The sequence below is a fragment of the Marmota monax genome, unplaced genomic scaffold (assembly GCF_021218885.2).
Source record: "Marmota monax isolate L192 unplaced genomic scaffold, Marmota_monax_Labrador192_F-V1.1 WCK01_AAM20220418_F8-fsc00065, whole genome shotgun sequence".
NCBI classification, from domain to species: domain Eukaryota; kingdom Metazoa; phylum Chordata; class Mammalia; order Rodentia; family Sciuridae; genus Marmota; species Marmota monax.
The window spans coordinates 703,492-730,258 of NW_026694038.1; the positions used below are offsets into that span (position 1 = coordinate 703,492).

The following is a 26,767-nucleotide window of genomic DNA, read 5'->3' on the forward strand; positions in this document are numbered from 1 at the left end:
TCTTGAATTTGATCAATGCAGACAATTCATTCTGAAAAATATTTTTTTTTCTTGATGACAACAGACTTTTCCCATAAATATACTTCATCTCTAATGTATATACTTAAGTGTACTAGACAAGTTTTGGAGATACAAACAATAGAAATGTAAATTAACACTATTAGTTATAAACTCTTAACTGTTAAAAAGTTTATTTCTTGCCCATTTGATGAACAAAGTGGCATATTTGAACAATGTAGCTTGGTATTTACCACCCATAATAACCTCAGTGATGTTGCTTTTCCCCTCAAAATGTCTGATTTAAAGAACTTGTTCATATTGCAAAAATTTGTGTTATCTCCCCAGGATTACAGACAAGGAGCCATAGTAGATATAATTCTGTCATTTGCAGATTCTATAATGGAGTGGCTAGTCCAGTCTCATTGATCTCACAAGTACACTTTTTTTTTCCTGCTTCCTTATACACTGTCAGTGTACTTTAAAAACAATCACTTCTACCGCATTTACCTAGTATCACCCATATGAAGCTATCAGTTCATTAGTCCAATTATTGGAAGTTTGCTGTTTTGATTTTTGCATTAAGTCAAACACTTCTGTGTTAATATAATATGCTTAGATATATTTTAATTAGATCATTGTGATTTTTCTGATAGGACATTTCTAAAGGATTATTTTAATACAATTATAATTGCAAATAAATATGAAAATGGGAAAATAAGTGAAATGCCTCTATACCAGAGGTAGTTTTTAGTAACTTAGTCATTGTTCTTTGAAACATGCTGTTGTACATATTCATACCCAAATACACATTCATGTATAATATTTAAGACTATATTAAATACAATTTTATAATTTTATTCTTAATAATATATTATGGAGTAATGTTTTATATACTGTCAGTCATTCACACATGCATATATATGTATAAGTAATATAGATATATATATATATATATATATATACACAAACATATGCATGCATGCATTCCTAAAATAAATAAGAAATATATGTATTTAGTATGTATACATCTTAAGTGAAATATTAATATTTTCTAATGATATGCCTTTTTAAAGGATATGCATGTTTTCCATTTCCACTTTTATTAGCAGTACTGCTGTGCACATCCACAAGGATGTCTTTGCATACAATCTTATTGTTACTACTTGAAGGAACTCCTTGGAATGGAACTTTGGGGCTAAAAATATATACATCAATACATAGTACCTTTAAGAATTCTACTATTGGTTTTTGTCCCCAGTGGCAATATAGTGTCTTAAAGTTTGTATGAGTTTCATTCTGTATTTACAGTTTTTCTTCTCTCAGGTACTGCCCATGTGATGCTGCCTGAAGCTCCTTACTCTCCCCTGATCTCATGCCCAGGCCTTCTTGATTATACTTTCTCTGTGACAGTTTTACTCAGGCTCTTTCTTCAAACTTGAGGACTACCTGGATGAACTTTTCCCTATAGGGAAAATTTCAACAACTACTTACTTTTTAAAAGATAAGATGAAAAATAGGGATAAACTGTGCATACTAATGAATTTAATTGAAACTTTCTTTGACAATAATAATGCTTACTTTTATTTGCATTGTACTGTGCAAAGAACTGGATATGCATCATATAAATAATTAAATGCTACTATTAATATCTTCCTTTGAAATAAAAACCTGAATCACAGAAAACTTTAATTATTTTCCAAGGACAATTAGCCTATGAATAGCAAATTTGTGCTTATATCCATGGTTGTATGATTCCAGTTCTATTCTTAGCTACCATGATATACAGTCTGCATTTGGAGGTTAATAAATAAATTTAGAACTTTTTCAGTAATTCAAAAACATCATTCAAGAAATTAATTTTACTGATAAATTATTATATAATGAAGATTTTAATGAGCCAATGTTGATTTTATATCATTTTAGTAAATATCTTTTATTAGATCATAATACAAGGTCATTGATCCTATTCCTCATTTTTCTTATAATGGTAATAAATATTCTCTAAGAGAAGAATCGTCAGAAGTATGTTCATATAATTATAATGAAGTAAGAATTTAGGTAAACTTGTAGATAACTAATTTCTTGTTATTTGAGAAATTGTTCCCCTCCAGGTTTATTAATTAGCTGACGTGCCATAACAAGCCATTGTAAATCTGATGGTTTTAAAACAACCCTCAGCTCAGACAGCTGGGTTCATTTGATACAAGTTCATTTTGGCTTCTTCAGGTTAACTGGGTTACTGACCTGGTCTGAGGTGAGCTGGGAAGTTTGACCAGGGCTTCTGCATCACACATATTTCTCATGACTTTTTGAGGACCATATGGTTAGCCTAAGCATATCCATCTTCTGGCTAGATCAGAAACTCAAGAAAACAAATGGAAACACAACATTCCTTTTGAGGCCTTGGCTCGCAGCGGGCACACTGTAACTTTTGTCTCATTCTGTTGTATCAAATTGGTAGCTAAAGAGTGAGAAATAAGATCTTCCCAGTTGTGGGAAGAACTGAAAAGATAAAGAACATGAAGATAAGAAGGAGGGAAGAACTGGGGACATAGAGTAGCCTACCACCAAAACAACTGCATTTTTATTTGAAAATATATTCTTTTTTTTCTCCAATTAAAATTTCAACCTATACTCTAAATTATTTGATCATAGGATGCAATGCAACTCAATTTCCCAAGGGAAGGTGGGTTGATGCAGACTTTCTGGTCAGGTTATTTCTTCCTATGAAATGATATTGCTCAGATTCTTTAAGAGCCTCTCATGTGTCTCTCTAGGTTCAGTTTTCAGCACTAAAACCTCTCAGGCAGTGACTCATTGGACTAGTCACCACTATATCCACCCACTCAACCTCATGCCACAGCCGCTGAATCCGAAGCTGCTGTGTCACATTAGCATGAAAATTGTAGAATCTAGAATTCCTATTTAACTTGTGCCAAGAAACCAAACCTTAACCTTATAGTATAAGGGGAACATTTGAGAGTAATTGTCTGTAAGAAAAACAGCTTGTTTGCTGGGGAACCAGATCCTAAGGTAACTATTACTCACTCACAGTGAGTTAAGCAGAAATTGGAGGACGGACTCACAGACCAGGAGGATGACTGAAGATAGAAAGCCGGAAATGTCTGAAGCAGCTGAGGGGGGTGAACAGATTTCGTCTAAAAAGATAAGACAGCTAAATAGAGAGTGAGAAGACATGAGCCAAATTTGCACACACAAATAATGGAAATAATCTCTAAGAATCCAATTTGGGAAGAAGTGAGGGAGATAAGAGTGCTTTGAGTGGCTAGTGATGAGAGAACACTGGGTTTAGCGATGCATGAGAAATAGACCACTGTTTCTAAGGTGCCATAGAAGAGCTCACCAGCTGGGAAGGAATGTTCTTTTTTTAAGCCAGTTTACTAAGAAAGTTTAGGTTTTTGTAAAGGTCAGATATAAAAGAAGGTTTTTGTTTGCTTTGCTTTTCAGGATATTTTAACGCATAATCCATGGGACAAGCTGTAAAGTAACAAAAGGAGGTACTTCTCAACAAAAGGCCCTTCAGCAGGTAAGGGGGAGAAAATGTCATTTCTAATGGCAGGTGACTCTGCTCAGTGTTTTACATTAAGTGGAACCTAAATAATTTTAAGGAGATTATTAACATTTTTATATTATTATAGCCAAAGTCTTCAAAATAACAGCTTAATAGCAAGGTGAAAAATGTAGTCAACCATTCGCCTTATTTTTTCAAATTCACATTATAATTGTTTCCTGATTATATGGCTTGTCTTAGCATAAGTAATAAAATATAACAGTTACATGGTTTCATATTTTATTGATGCTATAATCTTAACAATTAAGACCTTAATACTTATTGAATTTCACATGAAAATTCAAAATTTTATGGTAGAGGATTACTTTTTATAACACAATCCAAGTATTCTGTATCAAAAACTAAAAATAATGATCAATTCTGAATATTACTAAGATATACCCTGGCATTTGATATTAAAAATATCACAGTGTTGCCTCATTAATGTGTATAATTAGTATATTTTAATCCAAAGTAAAATTATATTTAAAAAATTTAAAGATAATTGTTCAAATTCTATTTGCCCTAAATATCTCATCTGTCTCTGTCTCCCAAATTCCATGGCATCAATAAAATTCTCTGGGACATATTATACATTGCCCAACAATAACATTAACATTGATGGCACAGATGCATATATGATTCTGTAACAAGTTTCTGAATGGATGAGATGAGAAGGGAAGAAAATATTAGTGGAAAGAGTTTCCACCAAGCACCACTTCATAATTCCCCTGTAAAAACTGCGAATTTGGAAAACTTATGAAAGACATATTTGCGATAATATGTATATATGTGTGCATGTGTGTGTAATAGGATATATACACATGTAAAATGTAACTTGTACTTATGTACCTCCCATATGTATTTAAACCTATCATCTGTCTCTAACTATCCATCCATCTCTCTACCTTCCTACCTATCTACCAACTCTATTTATCTTTCACCTGTTTAGGTAGTATAGTTTATTGCTATTGTTACCATGGAGAAATTTGGGGAAACTAGGCGCTGTACTTCTGCCTAGGAGAATGATACATTAGCTTGCAGTTTATATAGTCTTTTTTGTGTGTGTGTCTCTTCTTTTATCAACTAAAGAAACTTCATGTCCTACAACTTTGTATCTATGAATCCATTTGTCTCCTATAAAATGAGGATGTATATGGAGATACGGATGTATATCCAAATTCAAATAATAATTGTTTCCTGATTATATGGCTTGTCTTAGTATAAGTAATGAAATATATATAAGAGTTACATGGTTTTGTGTATATGTATATGGCAAAATATGTATATATCTCTATTTATATTTTATATGCCTAAATAAAATGATGTGTTATTTAATACCTTGAAATAGAAGTATCTACAATGGAAAGGAAGAATTGAGAAAATAAGGCAAACTATGGTTGACTTGGCTAAAAAATTCCACAGAGAAAGAAGGTTTATTTTTTTCTTTTTAATAATTTTTAATTATATTTAAGGCCTATATTCTCTATCTTATACAAAAATTATAGTTTATTTATGATTTCCATAAATATTCCATATTTTATTTAGGAGATCTCTTGAACCATGAAAATCTGGTAGATTTACACCTTGGAATATAAGGTATTGGTCTGTTATACACACATTTCTGAGGTTTTGGAGCTATGGAACATGCAAACTACCATGTGGAGAAGAAGTTTTTGAAATGTACTTCACATACATTATACATCTAATCCTTATACATTCCTAAACTGGCCTGTTTAAACTCAAAATTGGCATCATCTTCCTTTGCCTAAAAATAAGTTACTACTGCCTCATCTTGCCATTCCAGTTTCTCTAAAATTGGACTACAAACTACTTATCTAAGGTTATCTTCTACTTAAGTCCCTAAGATTCTATGCTTCAATCAAACTACCCTATTCATGATACCCACCCTTCCATGGGCAGTATACATCCTCACCTTTGTTCTTTCAATTACCTTTCCCACCTGAGATGGCTTTTCAACTTGACCAAAGTTTAGGAATCCTTTAAATATCAAGTTCAGCCTTAACCTAGCAGCATTTCGAAATCAATTCAGACTGTTGATCTTTCATCATCTGAAAAAGTAATATTCTATGTTAGGGTTTAAGGGAGAAATGTCCCTTAAAAATTCCTTTATTAATATCAAAATGCTAAGGGGTAATGTGGTTGGTCCCTGTTTAGATTCCTAGTTTGAATATACTGCCTGTGTGGTAACTATAGGAAAGTGGAACATGACTGGAGGGGGTCAGTCACTGGGGGCATGCCCTAGAAGGGTGCATCTTCCCTATGGACTCTTCTTCTCTTTATCTCTGCTTCCTGACCCTATCATGATCTGCACTGCCTCACCTGGGGTCTAAAGCAACAGACTAGCTATCAATGAGATAAGGCCTCTGAAACTGTGAACCACAAATAGATGTTTCTTCCTCTAAGTTGTTCTTATCAGGTATTTTGGTCACAGTGATGGAAAAGCTCACAAAAATACTATGTTACCAATTACTTATTATAAAATTACCAATTTACAGAGCAGTGATAGAACTTGTTATTTTCTATTAGTGAAGATAGAATTAATTAACTAAAATAATGAGATATAAATGGGGCTAAGTTTGTAAATTACAATTTTCTAAAAGCTGTCTCTGAGTTCTATTCCCCAATTGTGAATAATAAAGATGATCATAACTAATAAAATGCTATCTTACTATTTGAGATAAGATCCAAACAATTCCTTTTTGTAACCTCTGTATTTTGACCACTCCTCTTGCTGACTCTCTGCTGCAACTGCCTGCCTCTTTGTTGCTCCTTGAACATGACAGGAAATGTTCTACCACATGTCAGCCTTGCTCACATCTCACCTCCCATCACACCTCACCATGTCCTTAGACAAGTCTTTCCTGACCAGCCTATAGGAAATATGTCTACATCATCCAGCCCACTCACTCCATATTGTCATCACAATGCCAATCACTACTTAGTATTGTATGTGAAGTTTATTTGGTCGTTTGTTTAGTATCAGTCATCACTTAAAAAGAATGACAAATCTGTGGATTAAGTGTCTTTTCTGTTGTTGCTGCTCACCATTTTATCTACAACAATTAGATTACTACCTGGCATATACTAGATGATCAAGCTATAGGTTTTGAACGAATAAATTGACATTTTCATATGCTAGAAACAAATTTATTGTCTTCTCTGGTCTACATAATTAAGGTATTAAGTAGAATATTTCTTTAAAAGACTGCCTAATCTAAGTTCTGAAAGACAAGGCTCTTTTATCCCACCTCTGCAGCTTCTCAGTATTTCAGTTTATTCCATGAAATAATGATAAGTATTATTGTCTTCATTTTTGTCACCTGGGGTCATGAAATTGATGAACAAAGTACCATAAACACCAGAGTCACTTTCAACAGCACAGTATTCACTTCTGGATTGAATAAAAATAATTTTTCTACTTGATTTCAAAGAAAAAATGATAATGCACATTTGGCAAAAATCCCCTTAAAATAAGTCTTTATAGAATACAGGGTATTAAAATACATTTTTTTCTAATAAATGTTTCTAGCATACTAAACTAGTAAAATGTTTGGATTTGAGTTGGTTTTTGTTTTTGCCTAGACTCCAAATACAGGTTTGTGTATTTTATAAGTCCATTTCTTTATTCATGATCTCTATTTTAATTCAATTATGACAAAATGGCATTACTGTTTTCAGTCAAAACGTAATAATATTCTCAATGTGATAAATTAACTGTACTCTAATTGTATCTGAAGTTTTAGGGCTGGTTTAATATTTGAAAGACATTAACTTTAAAAAATGAAAGCTATCTTTAAAAACTATAAATGAAAAATATTTGAAAGAAAATCTATACTGAATTATATTTTATAAATATAAAATCTAGCCAGGAGTGGTGGCACATGCCTGTAATCCCAACAGCTTGGGAGGCTGAGGCAGGAGGATTGTGAGTTCAAAGCCAACCTCAACAAAAGTGAGGTACAACTCAGTGAGATCCTGTCTCTAAATAATATACAAAACAGGGCTGGGGAGGTGGCTCAGTGGCCAAGTGCCCCTGAGTTCAATCCCTTGTACCCAAACAATAGTTCTGACCTACTGATATGATTTTTAAGAGATGAATAAAATAGCTGCCTTGATTTTTAAAGTGAATTTTGTCCTTGTAACTCTCATTACAAAGATAAATTACATGCTTTTAATTGCAACTCGCCTACAGATGATAATGATTTATATCCATAAATGGTTTTGACATGCAGGTCACTTTCTATTGGGTTGACACAGAAAAGGGATTACATATCATGAAAAATTACTAGGTCCTGGTTAGAAGGTCACTGTTCTGGTGAGTAAAATCCACATATACAGTGAATTAATTTGTACACTGTTTTTACAGTCATGAATAAAAAATAGATATTTTGACTTTATAAACTACTTTTAAGAGTACCGTGGGTTACTATATATAAAGTAAGCTTAGATATTTTATGCTATATTTACAACTTCTGGGGGAGCATTAAATCTACCTTAGTTATTTTTTTTAACTTTTGTGCCTAGAATAGGGTATATGTAAAATTACTATTCATTTAATTAATGCATTGCTCAGAAAGCCCAATATTTTATAAACCTAAGATTTTGAGATCCTTTTAAGAAACAAAATTGTAGATTTGGCTAAGAAACTTTCGGACTCCCAAAGAATTAAATACAATTTCTTTAGCTTACTCTCTAAAATTTTTCACAGTTTGATTTCTGCCCTCATTTCCAACCTTCATGGCTCTCTACCTGCATATGCATATTTCACTCATTATTCCAAATGTGCCTCATCCTCTCTCACTCACATACCTTTCTGCACTGTACTTTTCCTATCCAAAATATTTCCTTTCCACACGTCCTGTGTATACCATAGACTCTTACTAAGCCCCAACTCATATCCATTCTTCTCTGAAATAAATAGAAGAACTAAATATAACTAGACTAAATCACCATGTCATCTGAGCATCTGTAGCCAATCTACCTTTCAAATATCCAGAGAAGTTTTGGACAGTTATTATTATGCTATTATTTGACAGTTATTTTTTTGAAGATTTGTTTCAATTATTCACATACTTTAGCTCTTTAAATACCTTTTAGGATTCTTAAAAACCTAGACATAGATTATATAGAACAGTTTATAAGGTTCACAGACACAGTGTAAGAACATTTCCTTTAAAAGCAATTTTATATAACCTGAAATGAACCAAGTAGCATTAATTGGCCTGCTTCTTTAGGATGGGAAATTAAAGATAGAGAATGAATTATGGATACATATCCATAGTTGATGGTTACATACATAACATATAGATTCATTTGTTATTAAAAAGTTTCTTAATTCCACTTCATCCCAAATTTCTAAAGGAATATTGGCTATTACTTGATCTATCCTGTGAACCCAGAGTCAAATGGAGAGAAATAGAAAAGATCAGGGTTAGAAGATTCATAATTATATTTCACAGAGACATTATCAATACCCTGGGCAATTTGCAAAATTCCCAGAACCTCAATTTGTTCAAAAACTAAATTTGAATTCTTAAGATTAAATGAGTTATATGTTAATCAATAGAACTTTGAATTGTTTAGAACAAATTCTCAAGTTTCTTGTCTACAAAATCAAGTGAGAGCACAATGAAAAACAGCGCATAACTAAGTTCCTAAATTTGAACTACTCTTTTCTTATGGTTGGTTTGGGAATAGCAATTTACTTACTAATATGATCATTACATTAAAGTGCTGCAGAAAATGACAAGTGGATTTTAGTGCTGAGCTAGGCCTTTTCTCAGCTGTTGTTCATAGATGAACTGAATGAATCTCCTGTGGGAGCCTTAGATAATGCTGCCTTAGAATGCACCTACTGAGGCCAAAAGAATATGTGGTCCGTGTTTTTTGCTTTATTGGGTATAAACCATGGTCATAATCTACAGAATCAAGGTTGAGTGGATAACTAGACAGCAAGGATTCATTTTCTGCTGTGGCAGTTTTCTCAGAAACATAACTGATCATAACAGAGTACAAAAATGGGGGAATTATTGTATTTGTAAAAGATTATTGATCATGCCATTATTACTTACCATTTTAGATTATACTCTTGAACTGTTTATCACACATAAAATTATTTTTTTAGTTTTTTAAAATTTCTTCCCTGGATTTTCAGCTTTATAATGAAGTGATATATTTCTATATTAGTTGAAAGAATATTCCATGGGCCTACTTCACATCTGGGTGGCTATTAGGTTCACAGTAGATTTTTATAGATGAAACTCTACAACATACTTCTTTGGCTCACTCATCAAATTAGATCACAGGGTACATTGAAGTCAAAAATTGAGGGAGAACAATCTCCCTTATAACATATAAGGGAAATAATCTCTGAGGTTTTGCTTATTTTAAAAAAATGAGCTATCTGTCTATGATACTTCAAAGGAAGGATCTCCAACACCATGAGCAAGCTATTAATTCTTTTTGTTTGTTTGTTTTGTTTTCATGGTACTGGGGATTGAACCCATGGCTTTGTGCATGCAAGGCAAGCACTCTACCAACTGAGCTATATCTGGTTGTGAAGGATAATATCTAAATCATTTACTTGAACAGAGGTGTCTCTAATTCTTTTAGTTAAAATTTTTATAATTATGTTTATTTACTCAAATTTAAATGACAATGTTAATGTTATCATTTTATTCAACTTAAAATATTTTAAATATGAGCCAAATTAATGTTACTGCTTATAGATGTGTTATTTATTCAATCTCTTAAAAATTATAAAACTTTTAGAGAAATCTTTTATAATGTCTGCATAGTTCTCAATGATAAAATACTGTTTGAATTTGGTTGTAATTGAAATATGCTGAATATGTATTTATTTAAGAATAAAGTCAAAGTGCTTCTGAAGTTATTGTAGAAAAATAAAGTGAACCTATTTTAAAATGTAATACAATGAATTATGTATTACTCAGTTATGTATTACTATGACAAAATATCTGAGAAAGACTAACATTCTAAAGAAAAGAGGTTATGTTAAGTGGCCCAGATTTTTGGAGATTCAAGGGCATAGTTCTAGTTGGGTCCTGTTGGCTAAATCACATAATGGCAGATAGTGATGTGGGGAGAAGCTGAGAGAGAAAGAAATCATATCCCAAGATAGGAAACAGAAAAACTCAAGGGTTAAGTTCAGGGTTTTTAAAAAAAATTAATTTATTTATTTTAATTAGGTATATATGGCAGCAGAATGCATTTTAATTCATTGTACACAATTGCAGCACAAATTTTCATTTCTCTGCTTGTACACATTGTAGCATCGTGCCATATGTGCAGTCATAAATGTACCTAGGGTAATGGGGTAATGATGTCCATCTCATTCCACCACCTTTCCTGCTCCCATGCCCCCTCCCTCCCCTTTGCCAAATCAAATCTTCTCCATTTTCCCCATGTCCCCCTCTTAATGAATCAGCATCCATGTATCAGAAAGAACATTCAGCCTTTAGTTTTGGGGGATTGGCTTACTTCATTTAGCATGATATTCTCCAACTGCATCCATTTACCTGTGAATGCCATAATTTTATTCTCTTTTAATGTTCAGGGATATTCCATTGTGTGTATATGTATGTATGTATATATATGTATATATATAGATATATATATATATATCTATAGATATATATAGATATCTATCTATATATATATATATATATATATATATATGTATATATAAAACCACAGTTTCTTTATCCATTTATCTAATGAAGGGCATCTAGGTTGCTTCCACAGTTTAGCTATTGTGAATTGAGCTGCTGTAAATATTGATGTGGCTGTGTTACTATAGTATGCTGATTTTAAGTCCTTTGGGTATAGACTAACGAGTGGGGTAGCTGTTTCAAATGGTGGTTTCATTCCAAGTTTTCTAAGGAATCTCCATCTGCTTTCCAGATTGGTTGCACCAATTTGCAGTCCCACCAGCAATGTATGAGTGTGCCTTTCCCCCCACATCCTGACCAACATCTATTGCTCTCTGTATTTTTAATATCTGCCAATCTGACTGGAGTGAGATGAAATCTTAAAGTAGCAAGAAATAAAATCAAGAGTTAATAAATGGAATAGGCTCAAACTAAAATGCTTCTCTTCTCACCAAAGAAATAATCAATGAGGTGAAGAGAGAGCCTACATTTTGGGAACAATTTTTTTGCCACAAGCATGTCAGATAGAGAACTATCTCCAGGATATATAAAGAACTCAAAAAAACTTAACACCAAAAAACAAAACAAAACAAAACAAAATCTAATCAACAAATGAGATAAGGAGCTGAACAAACATTTCTCAGAAGTGGATATACATTTGATCAACCAATATATGAAAAAATGTTCAACATCTCTAGTAGACAAAGGCAAATCAAAACTACTCTAAGGTTCAGGCTTATATAATAATTTGCTCTCATGAAAATTCAACATGGAAGACTACTATTCCCTTCCAATGACAGCACACCCAGTAATACAAAGCCCACCCACTAGGCCCCACACTTGAAGGTTCTCACCTTTTCAATACCACTACATTGAGCACCAAGCTTCCACACGTGGACCTTATGGGCACAAACCACATCAAAGTCACAGAAAGAAATAAGGAACAACTAGAAGTTACCATATAAAAGTGTGCATGGGCTGGGACTGTAGCTCAGTTGTGGAGTGCTTGCCTTACATGTGTAGGGCACTGGGTTCCATCATCAGCACTACATAAAAATAAATTAATAAACAAAAATATTTTAAAAACCCAATAAGCATATCCAGGGAATGAATAAAAGTATAGTAAAATTCAGTTTGGGAAAGAAAAATCTTTACAAATGTGAGGGGTTGACTTAGGAATAACTTCTGGACGCTAAAACAGGTTTGAATCATGAATTTAAGCTCTGTGACATTGAGAAAATTACTTAAATTCTTTCAGTATCTATTTCAAGTATAAAGTGGAGCATGATGATAACAAATGCAGAAAGCACAAACCAAATGCCATCATACCTAGACTATTCTGAACCATAGGGAAGCAAAAGAGTACTTTTCTGATTCCAAGCTCTTGATATATGTGGGGTTTCCTTCCTAACATGAGACTTTCTTATGTATTTGTACTTGGCATGATGTCATGTTTTCCTGTGGAGCAAATTCCACCCAAACACCTCTCAGTTCTCCATGCAGAGTTGAACTGCCTATATCACTTTTGTTGCTACTTCTAATTATTATGATTTGTCATGTGCCTTTTATTCCCTTTATAGTGCTGTAGCCACAAGATAATTGTAGGAGAGGGTTTGCTTTGCTGGGCAGCTGGGAGTAGAGCTTTGATCAAGACTTGTAACTGTATTTGGTCAAATGAATTCTGTGTTTTTTGCTGCCCTCATTCTTGTGGTTAAAAGAATGCAAACAACTCTACAGTTCTACTTCCCCCCCCCCCATCCTTGTTCTTTTTTCTTCACTCCTCAGTCTCTCTGTGTCCTCAGGGCTTGCCTGACCTGTAGACTTTAGTCTCAATTTACTAACTTCTTTTGGTTTGAAAAGTCACTCTTGATTCTTTTTGTTTCCATTTTCCGTTTTCTTTTTCATTTTTTCCCCTTTCCTTTTCTTTCCCTTTCTTCTTTTTTTGTACTGGAATTGAACCCAGGGGCATTGCACCACTGAGCTATCTTCCCAGCCTTTTTTAATTTTTTTATTAATTTTTAACATGGCTTTTGCTAAGTTACCCAGGTTAGCCTCACACTTGCAATCCCCCTGCCTCAGCCTCCCCTGAGTCAGTGGGGCCATAGGCATATGGCCATCCCTTTTTTATATAGTGAATTTGCCTCTGATCTATAGTTATTACTCAAAAATAGTAATATTAACAGCACAGTAATAGAAGTAAATATTTTGGTTATTTGGAAAGAGTATAAGTTCTTTGAGTTTTTATGTCACATAACAAAATATATTAGGGTAATAAAGTACTTATTTTCTTAATCCATACAATAATATTTGTGCCTGAAATAATTAAGTATAAAAATTGAAATGATTAAAACATTAGAAAAATAAATATAGCTCTAATCCAAAAGGGCCATGGAATTCAAAGCTTGAATGACCAGTTATTGTGAAAAACAATAAAACAAGTATCAGATAATACAAAACTTTAAGTTTTTATTTGAAACAAGTATTTATATGTTTATGTCTCTCTATTTTTTTAAAACCAATGTCTTCCTACAAAATAAGAGAGAGTGTTTTCAGGCAATATGATAAAGGATTATATTAACATATAAGACATTTCTTTTAGGATGTCCTTTAATTCTTAAAAATTCTTCAAAGTCAAATCCTAAAAGGTCTTGTATGAATCTATCAGTTTTTCTGTAATAGAAATTAAACCAAATATTTAAAAATATTTTTTATTTCATTTGTTAACATTAGTGCATATTAAAATCAAAATATTCTTTCAAGCCAGACACCGGGGTTTAGGCCTGTAATTGCAGCAACTTGAGAGGCTAAGGGAGAAGAATCACAGCTCAAGGCCATCCTCAGCAACTTAACAAGATCCTGACTCAAAATAAAATTTAAAAGCGGGGGGGGTTATAACTAAGTGGTAAAGTGATGCTGGGTTCACTCTCCAGTACTGGAAAAAAGAAGACAGAAGATAATTCATTTTTAAAGCAAAACCAGCAAGTAAAGAAATAACATTGGTTCCTATTTTGGTGCAAGTCCTTAATATCTTGCTCAGAAGATACCTCTTCAGACCTGGCTCTGTGTTAAAGGTGTGGTGACAGCACCCATCTGCATCCTCAGGGAAAGCTGCTCTGCACACATACCAGAGAATGAGAGTGAAAGAGGCAGACTGTTTCCTAATATTGATTTGAAGTAGTTTTGACCTTGTACAGCCCTAGAAAAGTTTTTGAGGAAGATTTGGCCTCCCGAGATCAGATCATATTCTGAGAAACATTATCCTAAACCACTCAGGGCTTTACCATAGCTGGGATTGATACCAATGTCATAAAAACAGTATTGCTGTAGTATATGCAAGAAGAAATGGAATTGGTGTGGAAGTGACAGTCACAATTTTCTCTAAACCATAAAGCTTATTGCTAAGCATCCATTTATTTTAGGTTAATCACATATAATTAAATGGAAGCATATTTATGTTGTAAATTTGAATACAAAAATTATAAAATTACATGGTTCATGTAGTCAATTAAAATATTTGTTGATACACTTTTAAATGACTGGGAATTGATATAAATAAAGCTGCTAAGGTTTTTGTTTGATTATTGGTGTTTTTAAGGACTGGAAGAAAATGTACCAAAAATTTATCTGTGATTACCTCAGGATGTGAATGTATAGTTCCAAATGTATAATAGTGAAAACAATGACTATCCAGTCTGGCCTATTATGGAATTTCAGGCCACTAAACTATTTTCTTCCAGGATTCAGATTTCTCTCACTTAATGAATCAATTCTTTGTTGGTTAGAATTAGGTCCAGAAAAGCTGTTTCCCAAATAATTCATTTCCTTTATCTTTGATGAATGGAATTTTCAATAACATGTGTCAGAAATTTGTCAGATGATGTGACTTTGCCGAAGGAGATTTTCAGCAGATGTCCATAGACTGACTCTCCCATTGCTACTTTGTTTGGCTTCTGAGGCAGCTTGGTGATCTGTGTCAGAACACATCATCTATTTCCTTCCTCCAACTTCTTGCTCAGTGGAACAGTCCCACACTGCAGTTTACTTTGTAACAGTCCCATATTCTTCTCATCATTAGAACTGTAACCTGTTTCCATAGCTGAATTAATGAATGAATAATTACCACTCCATAAGGCACAGTGCAAGGCTCTAGACAGAGCCCAATCATTGCCCTCAAGTAACTCTGAGTCCAATTCACGTACTGCAGCTTCTGTATGCTGGTTGTTTGAACTATAGTTGCATCTTTAATGTGTTATACTGTTAGGCATTCCCAACATCAAAAAATAAATAAGTCAAAGTTAGTTGATAGCAACATAAAATTACCAGTGAAAATACTCTCATTTAAGTATGTAAATACCAATAGTTAACAATTCTATTGTCAATATAAAATAGGATTTAATGTGCAGAACCAGGTGAAACTGCAAGGGTGTAAAGTTTTACAAAAAGCCATAACTAAGGGCTGGGGTTGTGGCTTGGCTGTAGAGCGCTCGCCTAGCACTTTCGAGGCCCTGGGTTCAATTCTCAGCATCACATAAAAATAAATAAATAAAATAAAAATATTTTTAAAAAGACATTTTTTAAAAGCCATAACTAAAATCTAAAATTATAAAATACAATAAGGTTGATCATGTAGGGACATGTTTGTCCTTGGTGACCATCATCCAAATTATTATATGGCATCCTCATATAGTGTGCTGGATCTCACTAATGATGTTAGAACAAGTTCTCAAATATATCTAACAATTTTGTTATTATCAAAGCCTGAAATAATGATATTAAATTAACATTGGTTGAACATTTATTATGTGTTTGTAATTGAGAATTTTTCTTTCAGTTCTTTCACTACCACTGTGAGGAAAGTCCTGTTATTATTGTCACTATATGACAGCTAAGTTTTAGAGAGATGAAATAACTTAATAAAAATCATTCCATTATTTAATCATGATAAGAGTTTTTTACCTCAAGAGATTGTTTGTAAATGTTTCATTCTTCTCCACTAAGTATACCATACAAAACTGTATGAACAACATTAAAACTTTCTTAGTGTAATTATAAAACACAAAAAAAAAGATTTTGGGGGTATAGTTTATTGGAAAAACACATGTCTAACATTCACAAGGCCCTGGGTTTAACCTCAACACTGAAAGAAAAAAAAAACTGCAAAAACAAGTAAAAGTTGAGCTATTTTCAGTAAATCAAGAACTATCATAGAAGTGGGAGAAAACAGAATCTAGTGCCAAAATCCTTTGCAAATAAAGCGATGATGATGAAGAACAGAACCTCCTCTTACACGGCCTTCAGTTAACCTCCCAGACCTATACCCATGGATACTTTGACTCTTCACAGCATCATTTGTGTTCATATGAATTGTCAGTAGGATGTTTTCTTGGGGTCTTCCTTGCTGATCAGTGCATTTCTCCAGAAGGCTTAACTTCCTCATCCATGTCTTGAGATTCATTGTTATGAGACATTTGTAGTAGAAAAGCTCTGCCTTGGTTCTTATTTTACTCCTTCTCCTTACTGTTGCCTATTTATTCATTTTCTTTGAATACAATGTTGCTTCTTATTAAAAAGACCTGACTCCAATGTTCAGTAAAGATATTTACATTGATCTGCATAAGTGCATAGCACCATGACTGTAGTTTTTATATTGTTTGTTTTATTTGTTCCTTTTTAGGAATAGTATGATCTTTGTTTCTATGTTGTATCATTTCTCTCATTCAATATAAATCTTCCAAGTCTTATACATTTCTCAAGTCCATTAGCCCTTCTCTTTAGAAACAAACAATCTAAGCACTTCATAAGAACATGCTCCAAGTTTATTTATCTCTCTGTTGGATCAGAATCTCCAATAGTACTTAGTCATTCTGGTTTCTCTTCATGACTACTTCGTAAACTGTAGAAATACCTTAGTACTTCCTAAGAGATAGTCATTCCAAGCTTATAATCATTACTTTTTAATCTTTTCCTTGCTTTTTTGCTAGTTCCTAATATCTTTCAGGACCCAATTAACACTAGTTAATAATAGCATTTTAAAGTCAATTAATTTTAAACTATCCCAAAATCATAGTGTAAGATCTTCAAGAATTATTCAAAATTAATTTAATTCATCTGCTAGGGAAACAACGAATTCTTGATTCAGGCAAATCTAGTAAGTTTTCTGAAGGAGATTGGAGGTCTTAGATTTTCTTCCTCTCTGTAACTAGACCACCATGCCAAGAAAAGAAATTATGTTGATTTTCTCTTTGTAAATACTCCTTGTTCTCTGTGATAATCAGAAGAATTGCTTCTAAATTACATTTGTAAATTTATACTAACAAATATAAATTTCTCATATTTGTTGCAGAAAAGTTTTATGTTTTTTATTCATGTGTCTATTCTAACATCTTTATATCTGGTTAAATAGTGTATAAACTGAAATAGTATTTTTGTAAGTAATCTGTTTTGCCCTTCCGGACACTTGTGTATATAGCGATACCTCTTGTCATTTCTTTACCTTTTGTCCTTCTTTCCTTATATACTTTTGTTGAATGCCCGTTTGTCTACCTCATGTCTCAAAAATTGATTGTTGGTTACATTCAATGTGAGAAAGATTATAAAGACTACCAAGTTCCAGTTTTGTTTTGAAAAAATTAGTTTCATTCCATTACTGTTGAGAGATAGATAACCTGTTTAACCTCATTCCTACCTTGTTTTCCTACTGACTTCAAGCAGTTTTATAGCAAGTGTCAAATATGTCTGTGTAGGTTAATAAAATCAGTTAAAAACCTTTCCCACGATAGAAATTTTAATAAAAAAATGAAGTCATAAAATATTTTAAATTGTTCAAATGAAAAGGGAAAATACATAAAATCAAATATTAAACTGAATTTTAATTCTCCAAACACTTGATACAATTATATTTTTTAAAATTCACATTGTTCCACTTTTTATAATAGAATTTTTGAACTTGTTTTTTTTTAAATTAATGTGCATTCAGTTAATTTGAAGCTTAGTTAACTTAAGAAGCCTGTGTACATTATCAGCAAGCTATACAATAAGTTACATTTTCTAGACATATCCTAACATCCTGCAAGTCATCTGGGTAAAGAACAAATATATTAATACTTCTGTAATTATAAACTCTTTCAATGTAACACCTTCAAAATCTGTCAAAATAAGGATTCTGCACTTGTTAATGTGTTTAGGAATTAATTTGTCAACATAAAATAGAAGAAAGGTGTCATATAATTTTCCATGTGTGTTTCTCAAATACGATTACTAAAAATTGAGTCTATAGCAGCTTTATGTAGTTATTAAAAGTTGCCCAGCAATGTTTCATTAGTTTGTTTTATAACCCATAGAACATTATCCAAACTAAAATTTCAGAGCTTGTCATATTTATAAAGCTTAAATGTAATTGTTTAGGCTTGACAGAACTAAATATTAATCCTTTAATAAGCATTATTTGTAATAAAATAATTATATTCTTTATTTTTATTTAAATTGAGGAAAATTCAAAATTAAACAAAGCAGTTAACACTGAATCACTCAATTGAAATCCATTTATAAACACACTTTCTGGTAGGTAAAAAGCTTACTTATCATGAAAAAAATCATTAACTTTTCAAACTGCACATTTTTCTCATTAAAATATATGTTGTTAAGTTCTTGATTTCATAATGATTTGGTCTTACTTTATAGAATTTAATTTACATTCATTTAATAGACTTCTACTAAATCACTGGTAATAACAAAATACATTTTTAGAAACAATTATTTTTAAAGTTACATTAAAGCTTAACTTGTATGGTTCTGGCCATTTTCTTATAATATAGTCTAGTTAAAAAGTAGAGTGCTGTGTATTCTCTTGAAATTAAATGAATAAAGTTTGCCTGTGCATTTGATATTTAGATACATTTTCAAAGAAGTAAAGTTAATTAGCATTTATATCCAATAAATAAATATCTGTTATGAATTATCTTGTAAGAAGAGAAAGCTTAAGTCAATTATTGTATTTACTACATCAGTATGACTAAACCCCTATCCACTAAACAAATTCTAGATTTTCAAACTAAATCACTGAAATAATTTTCTAAAGAAAATAAATAATACTTTCAATATTCAAATACATACAGCATTTATTTTGCACAGTGAGTAAACAAGGTCTGTAGGACACAACGCATGAATTACAAATGTTGCAAAGATGAGTCTAGCATTGTGATTTCTTATTAAAGCACTTTCAGGAGACTTTTTCCATGATATTTTCAGTCTAGAATATTTCCATTTACAGCAATTTGCAAGACTTGTGCACATCATATCAACCAGGTTTCCCATTCACTTTTTATTGGCCAGGGGATATGCATTAACAAATCACATTCTCAAACATTTATAAATTGGTCGTTTATTCTCAGTCTTTTGTTTAAACATTTTAACTTGGGCACCTATGTTTTCAGCTTTCTTCAAATTTCTCCTTAATTTTGATTGTCTAAATTCAGTGGAAAGAAATTTTTTCCAAGTGGAAAAATGTGATATGGACCCTTGATCAGACAACGATAAATGATATTGGGAAATTACTGGTAATAGTAATATAAAAGTCAGTTTGTGAATTAAGACTTTTAAAAACATATTTACATACATTATCCAAATATTATGGAATCAACCCCTTGTTTCTCCTATCAGTGTGAGCTACATGAATTAAGCCTTAAATAATGCATTATTCCTTCTGTGTGCAGTTGGTATATTAATAAGTTAACAGTTTTGTGTTTGTTTCCTATATGGGTAGTGAATTTTTCTTGTTAAAAATGTACAAATTAAAGACTCTTTGTGTGTCTCTTATATATTAGTAATAATGGAATACAAAATTATGGTGATAGTAAACAATGTAGCCATAGCAAAATATTTCTCACTAAGAGCACAGGAAAAAGAAGAGGACACATGTGTTTTGGCTGGAAGAAAGGTATATCTACATTTGAATATAAGCTGCATTTCCAGGCTATTGAATTAATGAAATCATAGATCCTACAACATAGCTGAGAAATTGAGCAAAAGCAGTTTTGTCTTTATAATAATAAAGTTGTGAAACACTGAAGGCTTGGTTTCCAGTTGAAGCAGTTGCTCCTCTCATGTTATGGACATTCTGATTTAGAGAATTCCATTCTGTGTACTTAATTTCCCTGAGAATCTTAACTGGAAATGGTCTGTGTTGTTCTTGTCTAGCCACGAAGGTCTGGTATGCAGATGTTGCATGGTCTTCCATTCTACAGAAGTTACAATGGGAGAAAAACTTATTTCTTGACTTGGTTGGGAGAGTAAAATTTGTTATCTTAAAAACAATAATAAGACCACATTTTCATATCATTTTTGGAGGAATGACCTGCATTTGGTGATTCTGGGAAATTTGTTTTGTTTGAATTTCCCCTCAAAATCACAGCTATATGTTTTTTGAAGGGTATGTACAACACATACAAACACAGAATCACTTGTTAAAAAGCCAGAATCAAATTCTTCTTTCCTAAACCATCATAAAAAATATGATATAATGAACAGAATAATTTTTCTCCCTTCCTTTTTTCTTTAACAATGTTCTCTAAAGCAGGACATTAATTTACTATTGTCTAGTTATACAAATGTTTGTTTTAGAAAAACCTCTTCAAAGAAATTATCCAAAATGTGGTCAATTAAAGGGAAAAGAAATGTAGAAAAGAAATGGAAAGGGAAATGAAAATAAATCATGTAACAGAAGAGTCCAGATATATACCTTCTCACAATTAATCGTAAATTATATTTTGTTTCTCTTTTATAAAAATATTAATAAGGTATGGTTTGTTAACAAGAATTATTTTGAAGTCATTTTACTAGTTAAAGAACTAGCATTAGGTGAACACAAGTTGTTTAAGTTTGGTTAGTGTAAATCAATTAGAGAATAAGCAATGACTGCGTACTGAGGGAAACACATTACCAGTGTTCTTTGGTATATCTGTGTATATCTAAGGAATCTATGAATTTGTTAGCATATCATTATAAATTTTGCTTTAATTTTTAAATTTTTACAATATGATTTTGATAACATTTTACTCTTTGCTAGAACATGGTGACATTTTTATTTTTATATTTTTTTCAGTGCATTAAATTTATGGTAGATGACTTGACAGTGAGCATTAGTGTGGAGATAGCATATGTTCTCAATAGGTAACTGACACATAAAAGAAGAAAAATGTGATTTAATGATGCAATTTAAGTTTTGTAATTTAACATATGGTTTGAGAATAAGATAAAATCAGCAATCAATGTGGACCTAAAAGCTCATGGACAAAACTACTGCTTAAGTTTGACTCCATGTTTTATGACATTTTGATGTTGTGATTATCAAGGCTTTCTTATCCTCTCCCAAAAATATACTATGGAAAAAAATCAACATTTCTGAATTTGATTTCAGACAGTGAGTACCATAACATGTCAGCTTCTATTCTAATATGACAAGGAAAATGAAACACTTTTTCTCCATATACCCTATTAGTTTATTCATCTGTGTTGAACTATGCTTTACCTATGTGAATCTTTATATCCACTATATATGTTTTGTAGGATTAGAAACACACATTAGGCATCTGGAAGATATACATAGGAATAATTTATCTCATAGATCAGAGTTTTTGTGCTCAAGCATGTTGTTTCAGAATCACATTTCTTTTAAAAAATTTCTCAGTATACTCTAAGGATTGGTATAGCCAATGATCCAAAACACCTCTAATATATTAAAAGAGACAGAAGGGTGTGTGTGTGTGTGTGTGTGTGTGTGTACTTGCACATATTTTACATATATATAGTACACTGTTACTGTGCATTAATTTGATATCTGTCCCTGCCAATCCAAAATTCTTACCCATTGCTTTTCATCAATGATATATGAGTCTTCTTTTATTTGGTATATATTTTTGAGGACATAATGAAAATCAATGAATGACATGGCATTCTAACTCCAACTTGCTCACTTTCTGATAGTCTCAAGTGTTTTTGGGGATGTAATAGAATATTATTCTATCAGACTGTAGCCATTCCTTCACACAGTAGCCATGTCACATAACCACATCCTTAAAGCATCCACATCTTATGTTCAGCCGTGGTCCTCATGTACTGCCTCCATGGGACAGCAGGCTCACTCTATAAAAAGTTCTACTCTAAGAGTCTGGTTTAATTTTATTTACTTTTTATGTTTATGTTATTTTATTTTTCATTTCTTTGGAACTAAAGATTGAACCCAGGGGTGATTAACCACAGGGCCACATCCATAACCCTTTTTAATATCTTATTTAGAGACAGAGTCTCACTGAGTTTCTAAGTGCCTCAATAAGTTGCTGAGGCTGGCTTTGAACTTGTGAACCTCCTTGCCTCAGCCCTTGGAGCCATTGGGATTACAGGCATGCACCACGGTGCCTGGCATGAGTCTGGTTTAATTTTTGAAGTGCTATTTTCATCATCTAGAACAGGAAGGCAAAAGTTGTGTTGGGTTGTATATTAAGGATCAAAAATCCCCTCAATTTCTAACGAAGCACTTGAAAAATGAATTGCAGTCCATTTGGAAAACATCTTTCAAAGATCTATCCAAGATAATGAGACCCTTGAGGGAGATCAAGCAAAACTCCAAGTCCAACTTTAAATGAGCAAATAGTTACCATAGTGGTAAGGATGAGGAGTGCCAAGGGCCTTCTTCATCATCAGACACATTGGAGTGAGCACCATATGGACACCGTGAATATGTCTGTCCTCTATAATTTTCTGATAACTGGCTATCCCCTAAATATATTCTAACACATGACTTTAGGCAGCATGTGTATACACATGTGAACCTGTGTGCAAACATGTGCGCAAACATGTGCATACACATGTGCTACCCTGAGTTCATATAACTTTGTATTTATGCTGTTAGTATTCTGTCTTGAAAATAATCTGGTTTCCTAGGAGGACTACAAAAGAAAATCTTACTTTCATTTTCTTTTCAATCACTGACAATACTTCAAGGGCATTAAGTGTCAGGGTAGATCAAATTGACTACATTTCAAAGGTTACCCACATTTTCCCATTTCCATGAGTAATAAAGACAATTAAGAAATGCAAGTTTCAGAAATAAATTAACAACCATGGTAGTTAAGGCGTTAGATTTTTGTTGACACAATTGTGCTTTGGTCTTTCTTTGGTTACTAAGCAGCATTAATAATAATGTTTTCTTAGAATTATAAATCTAGAATTTAATGTGATGAAGCAGACACTGTTTTTTGAAAAAAAAAGATTTAAATAAAAATATGAATTATATCCATATTGTTAGTAAACACATTTTCAAATACAGAGGAATATAGAATTCAATGATCCTGGACAATATCTATGCAAATATAATTTGGGCCATTGGCCTATGATTTCCCTGGGTGCATATCCAATTACAAAGAAAATATGTCTCCCAGTTTTAATAATGATGAAGTTAATAAGCATAGAAAACTTTTGTTGGATTCAACAAAAATTAGACATATTACTTTTTCAGTGAAAATTTACTACTTTATACTTGATTAAAAGGCAATAGCTACCCTATTCTCTACCCCATTTAAAAAACCTGGTCCCCTGTATAAGGCAGTTTGAGAAGATATTGGGGTGTATGTTTGGGCACAAAGAAGCAAGTGATGTAGTATGAACAAGGATGATGGAAGTGAAAATGAGAAGTACATCTTGATATTAGGAACATTTCAGTGATCTGAACAACAGTTTGGTAGAAAGTATCAAAAAAGCCAAGGAAATATACAGATGCAGAACATAAATAAGAAAGTGGAGTCAGTTCCAGGCTTCTGGATGTGTGACAGATAGATGTAATGCTGAATAACAACATTTGTAGTTAGGTCTGTCTGCAGGATTCATGGCAGAAAAAATGTTATTCCCAATTTTTATACAATGACATACCCTGAAGATATCAAGAAGGTGGACAGATATGTAAAACTGGAGCTTAGAGGAGAAATTTGAACCATAGTTAGCATCAGGAAAATATTTGACTAGTTATTCATTTAAATCATAGATATTTATGGAAATGTCTAGCATTTATAACAGAAAAGAAAGTTGAATTATTAATATGTAGGAGGGAACATTATTTCCTCATATTGGCATTTTCCCTCTGGTCACAGAGTCTGCCCACATGTTCATGCAGTCCATGTCTTCCTCTTTGATTCTTCCACCTGTTCATTTACTCAGGAAAACTTTTTCTGACCCTAGTGCCTTGTTCATATATGTTACTTCAGGCTATTACAGGGCGATTTTCATTCTTCCATTTGAAGATTTATTTTTTCTTCTTTTTATTCCTCCTTTTGCTCCTTCTTTATAAATATTATTATCTTTTCCTAAAATTTACTTTCTGTGAAAGTGGGACATCTAGTTCTACAATTCATTTTTATCCCCATTACTTAGCCTAGTTTGGGAATATGTAAGCTATCAAAAAATATTTTTTTTAGGAAAGAAAGTTTAAGGGATGGAGGGGGTAAAAACAGATGGTAGAGTTAAACCTGTAAAATAAATGGAAATTGCTAAGGGAATAAAGGAAGACCAAGAAGGTAAAGCAAATCAATAGATTATTTTAGAAAAAAAATATGAAAAAGACCAGGTACTCCAATACAAAAAAAAAAAAATGTTTCAAGAATTAAATACAAAAGAAAGGGACTAATAGAACAACTCTTATTTATACAATTTGAATTATATAACTTGATATTTCATATAGTCAATACCCTTAACGCAGTACACACAAACACACACACACAAACACACATCAATCCAATCACCAACCTATAGAAATTCACAGAAACCTCAAATATTCCTACATGTCTGCCCCCAGACAATAGCTTAGCCCCCAATAAAACCTACCTTCTGAATTTTATCACTATAGATTATTTTTTCCTATTCTTGAAATTCATAAATAAAAACATACATATGTACTTTTGGGGTCTGGCTTTTCCCCAAAATTATAACTGTGATACTCCTTCTGATGTTTTGATGGTTACTTTTCTTCTTAAGAAAGCAACCAACTATAAATCTCAAAACATACCTTCAGGAATTTTAAATGACCATTTTTCTAGGAATTATTTCCTTAGCCAAAAACAAAAACAGAAAGCCTAGCTAATGTGAATGGAATTTTCATTTTGTAATATATGGTGAGAAAGCTAATCTTGACTTTGGATACATATTAACAATTTTTTTTTAGTATTTTCCCATAATTTTTACTGAAGTAATTCTTCTAGTTAAAACTCTCTTATAGTTATTTTCTACTTTCTTTATGATAAGTCATAGCACTTTAGCAAAATCACATTAGCTTTTATTTGATGGTGTGGTTTACCTTTCAGCAGTATTTTTTATTTTTTAATAGGCTACTTTTTTAGAGCACTTTTAGGTTCACAGCAAAATTGAGCCCAAAGTGCAATGTTCCTTTGGATTCTTTGACACCCCCACCCCCACCCCAGGTTTCCTATTATCAACCTCCTCATTAAATTTTTAATCAGTCTTATTAGGCTACATACATTTGATAAAATTTACTTCTAAGTGTGCAAATTGACAGGTTGGGACAGGTTTGTATGATCATCTAGCCATCAGCCCAATCACATTGAAGACAATTTTGTCAGCCTTGAAATTCCCTTATGCCCTTTGCAGCTACTTCCCTCACTTCTCCTTTGGCTGCTAATAACCACATATCTGCTTTTTCAAAAAATGTCAATTGTTTTCCAACGTTTTTATCGAATTTCTCATTTGTACAAGTAATATGCATGAATTCTACATCCTTACTGACACTTGTATTTCTAGTGTTAGCCGTAAAATAAAGTGTGTATTGGTAGCTTCTTGTGATATTTTGCATTTTCCTAATATCTACTCATGTGGAGCCTCTTTTTATGTGTTTACCAAATAAACACATAAAAAAGAGTGTGCTCTTTGGTAAATGTCTATGTAAATGTTTTTCACAATGTTTGTCATATTGTTGAGTTGTACAAGTCATTTATATATTCTGGATGAAAGCTCTTCTTCAGATATGTGTTTTGAAAATATTTTCTCCTAGAGTATGCCTTGCTGTTTTATGAATCTGAAATTCTGCCTTATGCCTCATATTAGATCTAGAAGGACTTTGCATTCCTAATGATGGAAACATCAACTGATTGTTGAGCTCCAGAAGTTCTTCTGCCTACTCCTTTTAAAATTGATTTTTCTCCTCACTAGTGTAGTCTACACTACATGAGAAGTAGTCAGCCAAAGAATGGCAGAGATCCCTCTGTAGATATTGAGAGGTCTCTCTGTTTCTTTGTCCATCTCCATCCTTATAAGGCCTTCAGACAGCAAAGTCTAGAGTTGCTTTGAAATTTCACAATGTGGTTCTCTGAATTTGTAAGTCGGTTTAATTTTTTTTCCGCCTTGGGCTTGGTTCTTCTCTTCCTGTCTCCCCTGTCTGGATACTGGTCCTGAGTAATAAGTTGGTGCCATTGTAAGACTCACTTGTTAATTTGCTTTCTCTGAG

The 26,767-nt window shown here is 32.5% G+C and overlaps 1 protein-coding gene across 1 annotated transcript in view; it reads left to right on the forward strand.

Moving 5' to 3' along the window:
- The window catches only part of Sema3a (semaphorin 3A), a 445,988-nt gene that overhangs the window by 85,500 nt on the left and 333,721 nt on the right, over positions 1-26,767 (forward strand). The window contains exon 2 of the mRNA XM_046464206.2: positions 3,469-3,547. The gene's annotated coding sequence lies outside the window, so the exon portion shown is untranslated. The remainder of the gene's footprint in view (positions 1-3,468; positions 3,548-26,767) is intronic.